The sequence below is a fragment of the Anarhichas minor genome, unplaced genomic scaffold (genome assembly GCF_050575085.1).
Source record: "Anarhichas minor isolate MPS153535 unplaced genomic scaffold, ASM5057508v1 ptg000011l, whole genome shotgun sequence".
In the NCBI taxonomy this organism is placed as follows: Eukaryota; Metazoa; Chordata; class Actinopteri; order Perciformes; family Anarhichadidae; genus Anarhichas; species Anarhichas minor.
Window position 1 is genome coordinate 92,970 of NW_027466457.1, and position 19,441 is coordinate 112,410.

Genomic DNA, 19,441 nt, shown 5'->3' on the forward strand with positions numbered 1-19,441 from the left:
AGCTTCGTTTGAGAAGACGTAATGAATTGAACGATGTATTGTATAAAACAATGAGCTTCGTTTGAGAAGATGTAATGAATTGAACGAGTCAGTAAATAAAACATGAGCTCTTCTTAAAAGGGACGTAATATAACAAATGAGCTGTTAAATGCACAATGAACTTCGTTTAAGAAGGGTAGAGTTTGACACCCCCCCCTCACTCGTCTCAAAATTCCCTCCAGATGGAGGTCGGAATGTGGGGGTGGAAAGGCGTTCGGTGATGATAAAACTCTCTTGGGAGATACAGAGAATTTCTTTGCCATTTGAACTGTTGGGTTCAGTTGGAGTTCACTAAATGCTACAATGTTTAGGTAAGGGGTTCAATTTAGGAATAAAATGTATGTATGCTGTTAAAGGGACCTAAGGGGTTCATAAGAGACTAAATCATTGCCTGTTTCTTGTCTGTTATGTCATTTACGGTGAATGAGAATTGAGAAGGGGAGGCAAGGCAGTGGACCGGCACATCACGGAGTGTGGCTGGCTGACGTCCACGGGGAGGCTTCCGTTTCAATCTACTAAAGGCCGGTACAAATTTATCTACAGACTCTTTAGCAAAAAAAAAAAAATAAATAAAAAAAACCCTGCATTTTCCATATTTGTATGTGTTCTCAGTCGTAGGTAATATTGATGGTACACATATAAACCTGCTTTCATTTATAAGCCTAAGAGGATACTGACCTGCTCCTATACACATGAAAGAATACATGCTCTAGGCAGATAGGAGAAATAAATAAATAAATAAATAGAAAACTTGGCAACTGATTGACCAGTTAATGCATTTAATTAATTAATGGCATATGATTGTTTAGTCTAACCTCTGCTGACAATTGCAGATGTCCATTTTTGTTATTGTGCGTGGTTTGTTCTGATCTGTGCTGTGGTGTACATCAATATGGTGACTGTCTGATGATTTGAGCTGAATATTGGATAATTGGTTAATTTGTTGATTGATTGATTGTTAATTTGTTAATTTGTTACTTGGATAATTGGATAATTTGATAATTGGTTAATTGCTAATTGGTTAATTGAAGGGGGGAAGTAATCTAAATAGCCTTGAGTAGTTTTAATTGTAGCAATTAATTCTTAAAGTACAATAACGGAACATAAGAGGAAGTCATTATAATGGGGAAAAAGAACACTAAAATTCCAAAAGTAATCACTCCTGTTGAAGTGGTACAGAAGAATAATCCTTTAATTAGAGGCATCGCAAACATTGCAAAAATATCGGAAAAATGGCATAAACGCTGGCCTGAAATTGACCAACCATGGCCAGTGGAGGGGACTCTTAACCCAGATGTAATTAAAATAATGCTGGTACTTGTATCCACATACAAGGCAGAGCAAAAGAAGGGGAAAAAGGGGAGAAAACGCAAGGAGAAGAGGCAAGTGGAGCTTGGCATTCTCCAGTTGTTTGAAAATGAGGGACAGAAACTGATCAAAGCTGCAAACGATAAGAGGGATAAAGATGCAGAAGAAATAAAACAAAATACAGAACAAACAGAAAAACTGATGAAAGACACCAATTCATTGTTCTCACATATGAACCCAGTGAAGGGACCGCCACCTTATGAGGTAGGGACGAAGTCCAAGAAAATCTATCCTCAGATCCCAGTGATCAGTCAGGAGGGTGACTACCGTATCAGAAACGAGGAGGACATAATAATAGAAACAGGACGAGCGGAGACAACTATAACGATGCATCCAAGATCCAAAAGTAAGAAGAAATCAAAGTTTGAAGAAGGGAAGCAAAGGCGGGGCCATGGAAACGAGAGTGACCAAAGAGACCAGGAAGGGAGCAGGGGAGGATATGACCCTGAAGTCAGGCGGATGCTGGCCAGAGCGGAAAAGAAAGGAAATGTTAGCTCTGATGACAGTGAGGATGAAGAGAGCCATGAAGAGGAAGCCCGGAAGACTTTAAGAAAGGTCGAAATAAGCATAGACCGATGCCGCCGTGAACGACAAAAAACTGATAGTCCAGAAGAACTAAGAGAACTAGAGTACCAGCTGGAGGAATTGCGGTTTCGGAAGGAAGAGTTAGAGAATGCAAACTTCAACCAATCTGCCACGACAGATAGAGTGCGCTCTAGAAAACAGTCGAATCCCAGCAAGATGACTCCAGTGGTCATCCGAGGACGGAATTTGGAGTATAAGCCTTGGCAGAGTACAGATATGTCAAACATACTTGAAAAGTTACATACTCTTCAAGATGGAGCACATCCTTGGATTTCGAAGTTGGAAGAGATCCTGGTGGGAGAGCAACCAGCCATGGGAGATATCAAGAGACTCTTGGCCAACCTCGTTGGAATTCACGCTATGGGAGAGATTCTACAGAAAGCTGGACTTAATCGATATGTGGGAACTGCTGTGAATGATTCAGAGCTGTTTGCTGCAAATAGAGGTCAAGTGTGCAGGGCGCTGAAAGACACATTTCCGACAAATGTACATCCTGACAATATTTTTATTGAACCACTGGGACAAGAAGAAAACCCGAGGGCCTATGTGTCGAGAGTTCATCAAGTGTGGAGAAATGTCACAGGAAATGACCCGGATTTGAATCAAATGGAGCGGTCAATTTTGCGAGCCAGAATACAGAAGGGGTTGCCCCTGCCAGTGAGAAGCAAGTTGGCAGAGGTGGTTGGTCTTGGAAGCATGACAAAGGGTGTCTACACGGATCATATAGCCCACCAAGTGGAGCTGTATAGGAAAAAGGAACATGATCAGAAAGACCAGGACCAAGAGACCCTCAGGAAACTTAATCAAATACAACTGACGGATAACAGGAAGATGGAGAAGAAGCAGGCTCTGGTTATGCAGAATCAGGCTCCACTAGATCAACTAGTACCACAGCCTCAGCCGAACCAGGTTCAGCTCCAATCGTTCCAGCCACCGCCGGTAATTCCATTTGTCTCTTACCCACAGCCAGCTTTTGATCAAGCGCAGCCCTGGAGAGGAAGAGATCAAAGAAACTTCGGAAGAGGAGGAAGGTTTAATCCAAGCTTTCAACAGCAATCAAACGAATGTTATACTTGTGGACAACAAGGCCATTTTGTCAGCTGGTAGTATCAGGGCCGGAGAGAGATCCAACAATAGAGGTAAAAGTAAATAATCGTCCAGTGGAAGTGATGGCGGACAGCGGAGCTGCTTTTACCTGTATTCGGCCTGAAGATGCTATACATCTCCCCATGTCTGATCAATTGATTCGGACAATCGGGTTCGAGGGAGTGAAACAGCTAGTTCCTCTCACTAAACCAATCGAGCTCAGCTATAAAAAGAAGAAGATTACGTTACCCATATTGGTATCAGAACATACACCTATTGCACTTTTGGGAAGAGATGCTATGTGTAAATTGGGGTGTACAATAAAGTGTAAACCAGACGGCTGTCAGGTTGAAATGCCAAACGAGAGTGTTCACCAATTATTGATGACAACAGAGACTGAAGCTTCTACAATATGTTGGATCGGAAATCTTAATGAAGATTTTCTTGAGCCAGTTAAGTTGTGGGAAAAGTTTATCATCGTAAATATGCCCGACGCGAAGCTTCCAGAGTATCCATTTCACTGCACGCTCAAGTATTTCAATAAAGATGCTCAAACATACGCAGAAGAATGGTTGAGTTGACAACCAAAACAAGTTCAACTAAATTCGGGCTGTATAATTTTGGGACCACAAGGAGCAGCTATGAAGATACACAGAATATAGAAAAACAAAAATGACGATAATAAAGTGTAACATTAAGGACTTAAGGTATTCAATTCAATTTATTTTCGTATCGCCCAAAATCACAAATTTGCCTCAGAGGGCTTTACACATAAGACATCCTCTGACCCTCACATCAGAACCGGAAAAACTCCCCCAAAAAAACCTTTAACGGGAGAAAAGAGGGAGAGGTATAAATAAACTACATGTAATGAAGGTAAAGTGCAACATAAATAAAGTGAAGAAATCAAGAACACAGAAATATCTGAACCTGTTGTCTATTTCTACATAGTTGAAACAACATCATGATGATAACAACAAGTAACAGAAGAGACTTAAAGTCAGAAATACAGTAAAATAATAATAAAGAATATTCTGTGTACATAAAGCTTATGAGCATTGGAATACTGGTGTGGGATCATTGATCAGGTGACAAGACAAGATGGTCACGGATCAGATATCCAACAATATTTTACACATGCGGCCCCTGGCCTTAAAACAGTGACCTTTATAAAGCCAAACCATTTAACAGTGCAAAGAACTTGAAAACACAGTTCCAAACATATTAAGTTGTTGGAGGGTTTTCACCTCCTGGCTTTTTTTCCCCATAACCCCGCTTCTTCAGCATCGCCCTCCATTCTTCAAATGAGTGTCAGATTCTGGACTGAAGGTGTGATGTGGCTTTCTGTCTTTGTTGCACTTTCTGCAAAGGATCACGTCTGTCTTCACGTACTTTCTCTTGACGGTTCCATTTTGCTCCATATCTTTTCCTGTACTGTTGAGTACTGTAAGGAACAGCTTGACTGGATGTGTGTGTTGAAGGTGGCATAGCTGAAGGTAAACTGGGGTTGGGGGAGTTGAGCCGCTGAGCCGCTGAGTTTAACACATTGCATTTTCACAAACATATCTTCGAGCATATATTCGTGTCAACATTAAAGTGAAAAAAGGCTCTCTCTGTAACCAGTGTTTGTTTTGTCAACACGGTGGACCCTTCACATCTACCTATCAATATAGATGTGAAGGGCTCATTCTAAGTGAATGAAAACACTACGTGATAATACACTAATGAAAACATAGTTATGAATGTTATATTTCATTTCTACTAATATATCCCACATAATGCTACACACATTGTACCTCTAAGCAGTAATACACAAGAGTGATCAATTGCTATTTGATCACGACTGTGATGCAGCAGCATGACACAGCAATAGATCACACCCTCTTATGTATGCTTGCTTTTGTAAAATAGATTCTTCATTTAGATTTTCATTTCATGTGTTGAGCCAGCCATCATTTTATGAAAACAGATTACAGCTGGAATGCAAAACTGACTAATGGAAGCAATGCAGAAAACATGCTCTGCATAAAATATGAGTATATGAAGCATGCTCATATACTCACCATTGTGTGACTGTTGCAGCAATCAACTAATCAAGGTAGTTTAATCTTTAACAATGTATCTCTCATGCAATATATATATATATATATATATATATATATATATATAAACTGAGCTTTTTTGTATCCTCGATCTTCAAAGTAACAGGTAACTGAAGTTATTTATTACATGTCGTGGAGTAAAAAGCACAATATTTCCCTCTGAATCGTAATCGAGTAGTAATGAAATGAACGTTACTAACAGGTGTCCAGTAACGTTGTTACGTTGTTACGTTATTGTAAAGGTTACGACTCACAGACAAGAGTACTGTTTCATTTTAATTTAGGTCTTGTCATGCTGTATGTAACATTACTTTATTGTAAATGAATGAATACATAAAAAGAAAAGTAAAATAACAGTAATGGCGGACAGTCCCACTTAACATTAGCTCGCTACGGTAATCAACAAGCGGGTTAGTTTGTTAACTCTGTTAGTTAACGTTAAAGTAACCCGACACACACGTAATATCAGTAACGTTAGACCAGCTAAGTATCCTGAGTACTAAAATCGCTATCTGTAATGTAATACAGTGATGACAGGTGACGTTCGTTAGGACGCATTTCATCGTTCGTAAAGAGTTACCGAGCCACGGGTCATTCATTCAAATATCGATATATCTCAATTAATTTATATTGACAATAGCTGTAAAGGATTGACTTACTTTCGAAATGTTAAGATGAAAAAGAATCAGGCGGCCGTTCTCGTCCTCCACCGCCGAATATAATCGTCTTCGGTCGTCCTCGTCATTCATCGTGAGTGTTGGCGAGCTTGAAGACGCCGATTGGTCAATTCTTGGTTGATTCTTGGTTGATTCTTGGTTGCGATACGAGCACCGATTGGCCGCAGCGGACACTTCCTGGTTGATTTGTGGTTACAGACTGAACGGTGATTGGCTTTCACAACCAAGAATTAGGCGCCAGGGACGTATTTAGCCGGTGCCAGTGTTGGCAACCTGGTGACTTTCTCGCTAAATCTGGCGACTTGCTAAACCCTCCTGGCGACTTTTTTTGTCAAAAGCTACTAGTGGCAAATCTAGCGACTTGTTCTGGTGTTATTGGAGACTTTTGTGACGTTAAAGGACTACCGTTCTACAGTTACTGTCGTGAACGAGCAGCGGGTGCTGCCCCTCCGCCGCCCCAAAGCACTCACAGGCGGTAACTCGCGCAGCAGTCCCAGCTGCAGTCAGAGCAGAGAGGAGACGCACTCCCGGCGTATTCTCTGCAGATAGGTGTTGGCTTCATTTTTACACGAAACAAATAATAACCGTAGCTGTGTTTCAGCTGCAGGACAGCAGTGAAGGCCCAGGTATAAAATGCACGGCCCGCCACTGTAGGTCCAGTTAGGTGTGAAACCACAACATGCCTAGAAGACTCCATTGTGTAAGTGTCAGCCAGATGCTCAAACCACAAGATGCTTCCTTTACGCTTTTTAGGGTCTCGCCTCTTGCTCCTCAGGCATAGAGGTGTTAGATAGCATCAAAATTCATCTGCAGTATGCAGCAAAACTACAGTTTCACCCTGTTGCATGTATTTGTTTAATCCACAATTTCAATAAGTCGATTAATCGATTGGTGTATCAATTATTTTATAGAAAAATAGAGGGATAGGTTTTTGGGGTGTAGTGTGTCTCGGACATTCTTGGTGGATACCTCAACAAAACCATCCACTTTATTTGTCCAAGGGTCTCTTGGACCCTCCAGGAGGAGCGTTCAACTGCTTGTTGTTTACAGGTTGTAAAGATCTGAGTGTGCCAGCAACTTCATCAGGTCACATGTATGACAATATTTGCAAATTTTCCCTCCACATGCTAATTTTAAAGTATGTCTATAGTCTTAACATGGCTTAAGTCCTACTCTGATCAGGAGGGTGAACAAAAACATCAAAGGGTTTAATGCAAAATGCATTTATCGTATTATTATTTAAGATTTTAAGTTTTTTCTTGACCTTGGAAACATTGGTTGAGAAAACAATCTCCCCACAAGATTCATTTATTGGATTTTTTTTTTCATATCATACGATCTTCTACAAAAAAAACCATGGGAGAGACCAGCATATGTCATATGTTGACAGCATATGTCAGCCACTTACTTGTATATTATGGCGAATATTAAGGTGAATCGCGCAAAGATGTCCACACACACACACACACACACACCGTCTCCTCCCACTTTCTCTCCGTCTCTCACTCAAACACTCTCTCTTTCCAACCGCAGCTTATTTTTTTTCTTATTTTATATTGTTTAGCTAAGCTTACCATGAAAGCAAAATAGTGCTAATGATTTCAACCACCATCATCATTGGTAGCAGTAGTTGTATTAGTAAATGAAGCACGGTCAGCATATGTGATGAAGTTGCATGATTCTCGTTCTTTTTGTGGTTGAATATTGTCAGTTGCTTTGGATAAAAGCATCATTTAAACATATTTATTGTCATGTAGTAGTAGTAGTAGTAGTAGTAGTAGTAGTAGTTGTACTACTAGTAGGCTACTTGTTGTTGTAGCACTAAAACCTGAGGACACATAGGCTTCAGGCTTCCTCCAGGTCTCCCTTCAGGAGCATGGGAGGCGCCTGCCTTCAGTTAAAAACTTGTGACAGTACACGTGACAGCACAAAAAGAAAATTTACTTTTAGTATGTTTCCATAAGCCAATCAACAGAAATAGAGATATTAGATAGACCATTAGATATAGAATTTGTTAAGAAAAAACATCAATAATTTGCTGTTTCCTCAATGTGAGGATTTTCTGCTTTTCTCTCCAGGGATAGGCACATACCACTGAATAACAGTAGCATACCACTCCAGGGATAGGTACCTACTGCTGAACAATAGTAGCATACCACTCCAGGGATAGGTACCTACTGCTGAACAACAGTAGCATACCACTCCAGGGATAGGTACCTACTGCTGAACAACAGTAGCATACCACTCCAGGGATAGGTACCTACTGCTGAACAATAGTAGCATACCACTCCAGGGATAGGTACATAACGCTGAACAACAGCATACCACTCCAGGGATAGGTACCTACCACTGAACAACAGTAGCATACCACTCCAGGGATAGGTAAATACCGCTGAACGGCGGCATACCATCGGCAGCAGTAAATGTAAACTAATATGCAAAGCTCCTGGTTAGCTCCAGTCGTATATTTACAAATGTTTTGTATCCAGTCATGTTCTCCTGAAGGAGAATGTCTTTGTTTGTTTGTTTCTTACATGAATTAATGGCTGAGAGGTTTGTATTTAACAGTATATTGTTTGCATCTTGCAATAAATATTAATATGGATTTGATCACTTTGTGTTGTGTCTATTTGCCTGTTCTGTTAAAAAACTATGTGTTTTGAGGCACTGCTGGCCTTTCAATGTCATTTATAAATGCTTTGTAAGGCATAAATAGTCCTCACTTTAGATGAGGTCACATAAAACACTTTACTAACGAGTAGTAACTACCCGTTATCATGAATTAATCATGAATTGCAGTATTAATATGTGTTTATAAAGCATATATTAACATAGTCCCTAACCATTATATATATAAATGTATGAATAATGTACATCTAAATAAATTAAGCTCGATATTCTTGAAATTTTGGGTTATATTTCCATCTATCTGGTAAAGGTTATATGAGGTCAGGAAGGGGGAAATATGTTGAAGAATAAGTATGTGACCTCATATAATTTGTTATTTTGAACCCAGCACAGTTGGTTTCATAAAAACATCTCCGATGGGTGTAGGTCAACCAACTGTTCCCAGAGAAGCTACTGCGAGAGGTGTTTAATTAATAGAGCCATGCCAGAAAAATTAAGTAGGATATGAGAACAGGAAAATGGGAACGAAAAGCGAAAACATTTCCCCGAAAAAAGGTTATTATGACATCTGACAAAGAGGTAGAATTCCTCAGCGTTGAAGCCATGCCTTTCACTCTCCAGGAACTCCTGCTGGAGGGCTTCCAGATACAATCCACCGGCCCCACCCCCATTCCAACCCGCCTCTGCACACAAGAAGGCCGGCTTTCATCAGTGTGCAGCTGTGGTGGATGGGAGGGTCCTCCTCTTGCAGGTTACGTAACACATCAGTGTTAAACGGAGATGAGACGTAAAAACCGGTTGAGTCGCAACAGGCTGGATGCATGTCGTTATATTCGTCGAAAGCAACTGGGAGGATTTCTCTGTCCTCCGCTTGGCTTGTTAATTTTTGAAAGTAATGAAAGAGAGAAAAGAGAGAGCAGCGTCACTGCACGGATCTCCGGATGTTACGAACGTCCACGTTGAAGTCGGACCCTAAAAGTAAGTTAGCCAGCAGCTCAATTGTACGGCATGTTAGCATTGTTTTTGGGCAGTGTAGAGAGCCACAACAGGCCGGTATATATATCGACGTGTGTGTGTGTGAGGAGATGATATTGATGCATTGCAGTGACTCGTAAAGACATTTTTATTTAAGTTATCTTACGTTAAAACCGCCTGTTGTTGCTACACTGTTAGCGCGTTCCACATTAGCAGCCGATGCAGTTTCCCAGATTATTTATCATTTAATTAAGTAAATGACTTTCATGCTTGTCAGTGACTCCACAATTTCACGACTTCTATAATGACCAACGTTACGAGTTTCAGATCTGTGACTCGAAAGGATGAGCAGCTTGCTGAGTGTAACCAAAGGGTCGCTCACGTAGAGTAACTATACTGTATGTGTAGTACTCTGCTGAAGTAGTACTGTAGAAGTAGTCCTCAAAATAACTGGCCAGCCAGCGTTTCTCAGATTGGAGTGAGACGAGGAGAAACGGTGATGTCGTGATCTTCGCAATAAAACATATTTGATGCGACGTGTCGAGTCTTGGCCAATCAGCGTTAAGATGTCTACACGTCTTAATATCCCTCCGTTAAAGTTTAAGTCCACTGCATGCGGAACTTTGTCGACTGTTAACGTTCGTCAGTATCGCGATTTAGGAGGAAAAAACGTAACGTGATGAAACGTGCAACCCCCCCCCCCCCCCCGTGTTCCGGTACAGTCCACGCGGTCACTCATTAACGTTAAACCGGAACACCGGCGGATCTGGTTGCAGGTTGTTTGTTTTAACTCAAAGTAGACTGAAAGGCCCAGATACTGATGAGATGATGAGGTCAAAGAGCTTCAGGAAGAGGATGTTGTGTGTGTAGCGCAGCTTGGCGCAGGGCTGAGATGTGAGTGGAGCTGGGCCTGGATACAGGTGGAGGTCTAAACAGACGTCAGTACTGTCATAGTATTTTAAATGCATTGATAAGGCAGGGTATGCTAACTGCAGCCTCTGCTCCAAGGCGATAAAGTACAGCAACAAGGGCTCACGTGCTATGACTGGAATTATTTCAACTCCACTAGAGTGTAATCACTGTGGTGGGAAATTATTTTGCCAGCTGTTGAGTCTTTTTAAGGTGAAATGAAGAATGTTGTGAAACAGCACTTGTCTTTTAAATGATTTATTCTTGCAAGAAGAGGCACAGTTCTACATAGACCACAAATAGTGTTTAGAAGTCACACCGAGTTATATAGAGAGTGGGGTGCTGTGGAACACTGTACTCCAGGCCGTGGCAGTAAGATAAGTGCTTTATCTTGCTAACCACAGACTCTTGCATGTATACATTTTATCCTTAAGGCATAGAACATTTGTATATAAGTGCTTGTTATTTGACAGCAAGAAGAAGAGAATATGTGTGCAGTCAGCTGCTGCATGGATCACAAGTTATTTAATGCAAGCTTGTGATAGTTTGAACAATAAGTTATAAAACAGTTTACTTATAAGATTTCCATTACATCACAAATCACATTGGGTTTATACTCCAAGTACACCAATAAGTAAATCAATAAAATCGCATAGGTGTCTGTTATTTACAAAAGTAAATGTAAAGAGTGTCAACCTATAGATAAGTGTAGTTTTGATCATTCATCACATCCAAGTCTCCAATCACAGGAAGATGATTAGAGAAGTGGCCGACTCGGTCTCTTATCTATCTGAGGTATACATTGTGATGTGATGTTTCATCACCGATTTACTTTTTCACTTGAGGAAGACCATCTGTGGCTCAAATGTTTTATCACTCATGTCCACGTGAAATAAAAGCAGTCTGTCTTTTTCTTTACTTTTGTCTCTCTAAATTCTCACTTTAATATTTACATTATGGCAGGAATAGCAATAGCCTAGTTTTGAAGCACGACATACTGTGTGTAGGATATTAAACATATTAGCTTTGACACAACAGACACACTCGCTCTCTGCACGGGTTTCGGATGTACTGACTTAAGACCACTTTTCACTTTTGCACTTGTGGTATATTTTCAGGTCTTGCACAATACAGCGAAGACCCCAAGTGCATTTGTCTTAGATGAAAACCGGATGTGTAGAATGAGGAGGCCACATACATTCTCTTACGTTCCGCCCAGATGTAAACATAACATGTATCCTATATAAAGATGAAGCGAGAGCCCTAGAAGCAGGGACTTTCAGATTCGACTTGAGACCTCCGGACGATCTAGACGTCCGTAATGGCATGTGTTGCTTGTTTGTAATAAACTTTATTATACCAGCAAGAACAGTGTCCACGGAGCATCCTTCCTCATCACTTCAACAGCACTGTCGCATGAAAGATACGACACACTATTGCAGCCCGCTGCACATCCTGCTGTTCGTTTGCAGCTCATCCTGTATTTGAAAGTGAAAGTGAAAGTGAAAGTGAAAGTGTGTGTGTGTGTGTGTGTGTGTGTGTGTGTGTGTGTGTGTGTGTGTGTGTGTGTGTGTGTGTGTGTGTGTGTGTGTGTGTGTGTGTGTGTGTGTGTGTGTGTGTGTGTGTGTGTGTGTGTGTGTGTGTGTGTGTGTGTGTGTGTCTTTCATCCCCTCCCACTGAGGCTTCAGCCATGCTGGTTTTAAGTGAGTCGTGGAGACACGGCTGGAGTAGGATAATCCATGTCCATCAGACCTGGGACCAGCCAAAGCTATTGGCTCTTTGCATGATCGCCTGGAAAGTAGACGAGATCATGACAAAAAACTGCGATCAAATTTCAGCCTTCAGAGGACATAACAGGAAGTCGCAGAGATAGTTACATCCTGTTAGATCCGATCTGTAGGCTACCTGTAGTTTGTGTAAAGAAAGAAAAGGGGAGGAGACAAATATAACTTTGCGTTCCATTTATTAATTAAAGAACTTCAAGAACACTTAAAGCAAAGAACTTTGGGCTGTAGTCTTCCATGAAAACCACTATATTTAAGATATTTATTTTCACAAAGATGAGAATATCTACATTGTGTGGGGAAAGGGTAGCGCCAGATTTGTGTCTGTGGGACTCTCTCAGAGGTGGCGTGTCTGCAGCCCCGGACTTTGAATCTCCACTCCGCCGTGATGAGCTGTCAGTCTTTTCTTTTCATGGAGGCCTGGAACGATCTTCATACTGAAGTGGCTGCGTGAGGTGATTTTGTAGCGTGGCTGAAAAACTTCAACCAAATTTTGAAATCCTTTTTGTTCTCTGAGGTTATCGTTGCTCATATGTGCATCACATTAGAGCATGTGCAAATTGCTGTGAATGTTTATTGCTCCTGAGGAACAACTGTCACCATAGATGACAGCCTCTGCCACCAGTTTGTGTGTGAATAGTTGAATGCTAACTTTTTGTTGAAAAGCTCTTTGAGTGGTCACTAAGACTAGAAAGCACTTTATAAATGCAGTCAATTTACAACTCTCCTAGGTTTGGTTTGTCGTATCTTTCATGCGACAGTGCTGTTGAAGTGATGAGGAAGGATGCTCCGTGGACACTGTTCTTGCTGGTATAATAAAGTTTATTACAAACAAGCAACACATGCCATTACGGACGTCTAGATCGCCCGGAGGTCTCAAGTCGAATCTGAAAGTCCTGCCTTTAGGGCTCTCGCTTCCTCTTTATATAGGATACATGTTATGTAACATCTGGGCGGAACGTAAGAGAATGTATGTGGCCTCCTCATTCTACACATCCCCCCTTCTGCCCCTGGTCTCCTGCACATCTGGTTTTCATCTAAGACAAATACACTTGGGGTCTTCGCTGTATTGTGCAAGACCTGAAAATATACCACAGGTTCTCCAAAAGACAAACTATACACTCATAACCATAAACACAATAGTACTCATTCAGAGCTAATGTACATTTGACTGCTATGAATAATTACACCTTTTCCTCTCTTGGGATAAATTTGGGGTGACAAATGTACAAAAACATTTTTTTGCCACCTGTGGAGTGCGGCACCTAGGGGGGGGGAGGGTAGTACTGAAAATAATGCAGACATATTTTAAATATATTTATCATTATTTTTATTTATGCACACACATACGGGTTGTCAAGGCAAAATCATGATTTTGAATAGCCCTTGGTACACTTCCATTGTGTTTAATTCATTCACAACGTTCCGTATCGCACACATGCTTGTAATCCATTATCCATTTACAATAATAATATTATTCCACAACTTTATACCCAGGGATGCTTGTTCGTGATTATAGTTTTGGTTACTTAAGCTATGCTTTAATTGGTTTCAGTGAGTCATAATTCTATTGTTAGTTGTCAGAGTTGCTACATGACATTCTGTGAGGAAAGTGTAGAAGACTCAGTGGTTTTTGATGGGAATAGCATTACATTATTGCATCGTTTGGCCAGGTGCTAGCAGAAGGAGCCCGCTAACATAATGTCTTTACAAACACAAGTCATGACCCTCGCAGCTTAAAAACAAAAAACAGGACTGTGCAACCACCTGATTGATCTTTTATGATGTAAGATTGTGTACTAAACATTTTGCCACAGCTGTTTTGACAACTTTCATATTTTTGTCTTTCAGGAACGTTGCCTCCTTCACCTTTCACAGCAACGGAGGACAATTATGTCTTTTGCATGGATCAATGGACAGTACCAACAGGTTGGACCACCTTCACAATCTACACAGGCTGCTTCTCAGTTTAGCCATGACACAATGAGGAATCAACAAACTGGTACTGCAAATACGTTAAACCAGTATATGACGGCACAAACAGGAGTCCGACCCCCACAAATTGCTAAATTCACTCACCACTATGGAGCAAACTCTAAAATACAGCCATCAAATTGGCAGACCTCAGCAGTTCCTCAAAAGGTAGTTTCTTTTCAGCAGACAGCTGGAGGGAACAATTATCTGCAACACTCGCCTACTAATTTGCAAAGTGGAAACTCTAGTTTGCAGGCCACTTATGGACTTCAGCTACATTTTCATCAGAAGTCTGCGCAGAATTCATCGACCCAGAGTCCACCCAACGTGACGCTAGCAAACATTGTATACTCTCAGCAAGACATCGCGGCAAATTGTAACCAATCAGTTGGAGTTCATGGAAAACAACCAGTAAGGACACAGAATGCTAATATTGTGTCTGATCGCCATCATTGTAGGGATCAGAATAGTTACAACTTAAATGGAGAGTCGGTTAAACCTGTTCCTTCAACAGCTACCTTGCCTCAAAATGGAGAGGTGGCTTACATTGGCACATTGTGGCCTGCTGCTGCACACCAGAGACCGACTGCTCAGAATGACAATCGCAGACAAAACGGTACTCCGCATGGCTTCACCCCACCAAGTTATAATGAGGCTATCGCTCAGTCTTTCAGAAACAACAGCAAAACAACAAACTCATCATCAAGTGGACACAATTTTTGCGTTTCCAGCACGGGTCACATTTCTCCACAGTACTCAACACATACCAATGGGGGAGAGGCCACCTCTTCCATTAACTCAAATTCATATAACAGGCAGTATGAAACCAACCTTTCCTTGTCAAAGCCAAATGATTCTCCCTTAACTCCTGCTGTTGGTGCACTACAGGAAATGCTCAGATGCCAAAATATCGCAAGAATAGAGGACTATCTACGTACGCCGTTCACTGCTGGCTCAGATGGTCGACCTCAAGTGTATACTCGTTCACCCTCCGGACGAAAGCAAAATATGCAACCTGTGACGTCAACTGTCACTGAAATATGTAATGCAAATGCTGCCCAGTCCACACCACAAAATTCTGGACATTCTTTGCCTAAAACAGCTCACAGCGTAAATGTGCCACCTCAGCAAAGCGCTGTAACAAATGTCTTCGCAACACGAGATGGAATTGGATATGCAAGTCAGGCAGCATTTCTTCCTGAGAACATGAGATCTTTAAGTGATGCACCTCAACTGATGAGGTTGCTTGATGGCATTACACCACGGAGAAATGAGAACCAATCGTCTGTAGCAAACAATTGTGAAAGGCTTGAAATGCTATCAGTGAAGGCAAATGACGGCTCCCTTCACCCATCTCCTGCTCGCAGAGCTGTTGCTGTTGTGCAACCACTGTCACAGAAAAGCTACCAGGTTGCCAGCAAACAGACCAGTTCTAACCCCATCAGTCAGTTGTCTGAGGCCACCGCAACAGATGAATCTTTGAGTAACCCTGAGAAATTATTTATGTCTCCAAAAAACCAGCGGATTGGGTCTCTGAAAGTGGGACCTTATCTTCACCCAGAAAACCCAAACCAAATGAGGTCCAACAAATATGCAAATGCGAATTTAGCAGCATCCAATGATGGTACTTTTGTGTCATCGTCCTCTTCCGCTGGGCCCCAAGACTTGCTGCAAAAACAGTTATGTACAGTTGAAGCAAGATCTAAAGTGGATATTGACACTCGAGTACACCAGTGTGTTGCACCAACTGCTCAACAATCGGTAGCCTTCAAAGTGCCAGTGAGCCAAAATGGTGATAAGGACAAAAGTGAGATGCCAATAGATACAAAGAGGGTTTTAGAGCTTTCCTCAGTCCCAACAACACCATGGACACCAGTCGCATTAACTAAGTACATACAGGATACTGAAAAAGCTCAGATGGAGTTAAAGGATTTTACAATGTGTGGTGCTATATACAAATTATTGACCATGTTTTGGGATGGCGACCCTGAAAGCTTGAAATATGCACTCAAGACAGGAATGTACAATACTTTAATGGCTGATGTAAAACAATTCTGCAACGAACATGTAACGCTAAAGTCTGAAATTCTGTCACAGGTTAAGAGCTGCTTTGGGAAGCATCTCAAAAGCTACCATGTCCTCAAAGATAAGGAAGTTTATTCAGAACTGCCCTACAAGTCATCATGGTTGAATGTCAATGAGCAGCTTGATGACATCGACAAAGAGTTTGACTTCCCGCAATCTCTGAAGCATCATCTTCTTAGGCTCAAGAGTGACAGTCAGCCAGATCAGGTCGAGACAGACGACAGCATTTCTGCACAAAGTGTAAATGAGGTGTCAAACAAGATGTTAAAGGAGCTTAAACAAGTTGACCCAAGTCAAGAAAAACACGACGACTCTGTTGAAGCAACGGAGCTTAAACAAGTTGACCCAAGTGAAGAAAAACACGACTCTGTTGAAGCAACTTCAACACAAACTGCCTCTCCTAATAAAACGGAGAGCGCTGATTCCAGTGACCCATACTCATTTAAAATCCAAGTTTTTCCTCCAGAAGATGCCAAAGTTATCTTTGAGCAAGCACAAAGCAACCTGCCAAGTATGGACATGGACTATCAGCCAGAAAGAGCCTTGAATAGCACTGTGGAGGGTGAGCTACCTAAGGTTATCGATGCCACATTGAGTAACTCAAAACTGGAGAACAAGACATTCTGTCCAATAGAAGAGGTTTGCTGCATTGAAATGTGGAAGGAAACTATTTTGGGGACAAACCCATCATCTCTGAGTAAATGCCAATGCAATATCGAGCAAAGTCATAAAGATATCACTGCAAAGACCCTTGACAAGGAAGTGATGGCAGTACAGGAGAAAGATGCGTTCAGGTCTGACAGTAAATTCCACTCTGCTACAGAAGGAGAGAATCAAGCGAAGGGTGGGGAGAGCGTCAACACATTTCATTGGCCTGAGATATTCAATGTATTCAGTTACAACTTTGACTTTCCTGAAGATGATGACCCACATTCTGACAAAGACCCAAAGAACATTGACCAGATAAGCATAAATAGTAGCCAGTCAAGCATCACATTCATAAGTGATGACGAAGGACATCTGCCCAGCAGTGAAAGTGAAATTCTCAACCAAATGCCAGACTTTGAAAATGATTCTGAACAAGCTACGGTGAAATTGACAGAAAGTGGTCAGTCGGGCAGTTCAGGCCAGAAAGAGACCAATAAAATCTCCAGAAATGACACTGAAATTCAGTCAGACCCTGAAGTGGAATGTGTACCGGATCAGTTGAAATCTACAGGAAATATGCAGCCATGTACTTTGGGTGGAAGTGACAAAAAAACTGTGGCCAGCCAGACGACAGACCTCGACGAAAATTTGGGACAAGTTCAATTGACGTCTACAAATGTGGCTGAGTCATCATTGGAAACTGAAGAAGAACAAACTCAAATTAGTGCGACGGGTGTCCGACAGAAAACTTGGAGTGGTAAACGAAAGAGATCAAGTTGTCCTGATAGATTTTTACCAGTCTTGAAGAAACCAAAGGAATGCAAATCCCTTGTTGATGTGAACTCCAAGCCTATCCTGGAGAGTGCTTCAAAATGTGGCACGGTTTGTGTTCATGCAACTGATGGCAAACCTTCAGCCTCAAACTGTAGAACTGTAGAACTGGTTCTGTTTGGCTCAACACAAGACAAGTGTGTTTTACTTGGCAGTAGAACGAACCATATCTCTCCTCCAGAGGCTGCCTCTGATGCAGAACTAAGGCCTCCAAAAGTTCTCACTGTGAATATCAGTCCCTTGAAGAGAGAGACCATTAAAACTGTGCTAACATGGAAATATTCAGTCAAACGGCTTTGCAAAAAATGGAAGATTCGTTTTCCACCAGCTAAAATCAGGCCTGGAAGCAAACTAAAAGCACAGAAGTGTACTTTTGCCTCTTCATCTAAGTGGAGTCACAAGAAAGCTGGTACGATTGGCCCTGCCGACACTGAAGGGCTGCCAGTTTCCTCTGAAATGAGGATCTTAAGAAGAAAAACTAAGCCCTGCACGAGTCTTAGTTGGAGAAGGTCACTCACTGAAGAACTCGAATGTGAAGAGGAGAAGACGGAGAAACGCACCGCCATGCTCAACCAGCCTGCTGATCAGGAGAGAAATAACGATGAAAATGGAAGAAATGCCAACAACAATGCCCTGAAGTTCACTGTCTTACCCGTTTCCTTTAACTTCGGATCCAATGGGATAAAGGAAACCAAGGATCCTGTTCCAGGTAAATCCTAATATTGAGATTAAAGTGGTGCTACAGCAATTTCAGTATTCCACCTTTCAGAAAGTTGGGGAACTTCAAAATTGAATGCAGCAGAGGCCGAGATTTACATGTTAGTTAGCTCCAAGAACACTTCAGTCTACACTTCACACAATGCATCTCGATGGCGTCTTTTGCTAGTAAAGACCAAAAGGGGAGCGGCTAGATTAAATCACATTAACATACATCTAAAAATATTTGGGAGTACATTTTCCTCTACAAAGTAAAGCCACAATGTTGTCAGTGGTGAGCAGAAAAATAGTTTTTTTTAATGTCGGCAAAAGGCAATATGTTCCACTGCTTTGTCCAGATAAGTGAGCCCAGAAATCTTGAAATTGTACCTTGTAAAAGGAGGTTCCTGTCCATAATTCAAGTGATTGTGTATTCTGTTATGCTTTGTTTTAAAGAAATATGTATTTCTTTTTCAGGAAAGCCTGATCTTGTTGAAGGAAAGGACAACAGCCACAACAAAGCTGTCATGGAAAGAGGTAATGAATACAACTAGAATTTATAAATTAATTATTGTTTTGTGTTTCTTTATTATTTAGACTGATTACAGTTTTTTATAACTTTATAAATGTACTGCTCCTTAGGTTCATGGTATCCAATTGCTGAGAACGAGCGATCATTTTCCCCTGCCACCCCCAAGACCTACAGCCTCTTCCATACGTTTCAGAAGAAATACATGAAGACGATTCAGCCAAATGTGGATAAATAACATGACAGATGGACGTTTGTTGGCAATTTCATTTGATAAATTTGCCTCCAAGATTGTTACAGAATGTCTTTGTATTTTTGTACTGTACATTCAAGGACCCAATGGAAGTTTCCAGTTTTGCCAACAGTTACTAAGGCATAAGGGTCACGTGTTCTCATTGGTTTGTACATAAAATTGTCATTTGTTTACATGACTGTAAAAGCTTTCAAGTCTTCCTCTTCAGATACAATTCCTAAGGTCTCACAATATTTTACATGAAAATGTAACTTTTTGAAATGCTGTTTATT

At 41.3% G+C, this 19,441-nt stretch overlaps 1 long non-coding RNA gene across 2 annotated transcripts; it reads left to right on the forward strand.

Moving 5' to 3' along the window:
• The first annotated feature begins 9,210 nt into the window (after positions 1–9,210).
• Positions 9,211–19,441, forward strand: LOC142947273 (uncharacterized). 2 transcript variants are annotated; one of them, XR_012953344.1, is made up of 5 exons: positions 9,211–9,463; positions 14,005–14,082; positions 16,225–18,400; positions 18,865–18,924; positions 19,030–19,441. It is a non-coding gene; the product is annotated as an uncharacterized LOC142947273 (long non-coding RNA). The 2 variants fall into 2 exon arrangements; XR_012953343.1 differs by lacking the exons at positions 9,211–9,463; positions 14,005–14,082 and having other exon boundaries at positions 14,089–18,400.